Below are 875 nucleotides of genomic sequence, written 5' to 3' on the forward strand. Positions count from 1 at the left end.
CCACTCTCCATCCCAGTGGCTTTCTAATCGCCTGAGAAAGATGTTCCCCTTTTTGCTTTTCTCTCACCTCCAAAGTGGGTGGGGTTCACGCTGTCGGGCAGGTCCCACTATGCCGCCGTGGTCAGGCTGGAGCAATCAGTCACCTTCACTGCAGAGCTGGACCATTACCCCAAGGGAGGGTTCATCGCTGACTTCCGAATGAGAGGAACAAGAATGATTGCTCATATCAACAGCCTCGTTAGGATGTGGGGACACCCCGGCAGGCTCAGCAGGCAAAGACCACCGAAGTACGTGACAACTTTGGGGGAACACCTTGAGGTGAGGTCTCCTCAACAGAAGCATAGCATAACATGCTGACACAAAACAAACATCCAAACCACGTCTCAGTAGCTGCAAGAACCACGGTTACATATCTCCAGGAATGGCTCAGCAGAAACTGAAATATCTCCCAGCTTTGACACTTTCCCCCAGAGAGCTAGTGAAGGCCACCACTGACATTTCCTGCTGATATGCCCCCGTTGCATGTTTATCGTCCAGTGACACCCCCCCCCCCTTTTTTTTTTTGCTTTCTGACTTCCAAGGAAATGACAACCGAAACATGCTAATCTACTACTCGTCGGTGTGCCGAGGGCTGGCAAGAGTGAGATTGGGTTTCCATGCAAACAGGATGTGAGCATTTTAGAGCGCTGTTACGCACTACAGGACCACAAAGATCGACATGTGATAATGACGAGGCCCTGAATTCTTTCCCGAGCAACACGGTAAAAGGGAACATTAACCATGTACCAGTACTTTTTGATTAGAAATTGTAAATTTTAGACTAACTACCCTCATGGTGTGCTTTGAAAATTATAAAAGCGGTAAGAACAGTGGAA

The sequence above is a fragment of the Electrophorus electricus genome, chromosome 7 (genome assembly GCF_041902795.1).
Source record: "Electrophorus electricus isolate QZ-2024a chromosome 7, ASM4190279v1, whole genome shotgun sequence".
Classification (NCBI taxonomy): Eukaryota; Metazoa; Chordata; class Actinopteri; order Gymnotiformes; family Gymnotidae; genus Electrophorus; species Electrophorus electricus.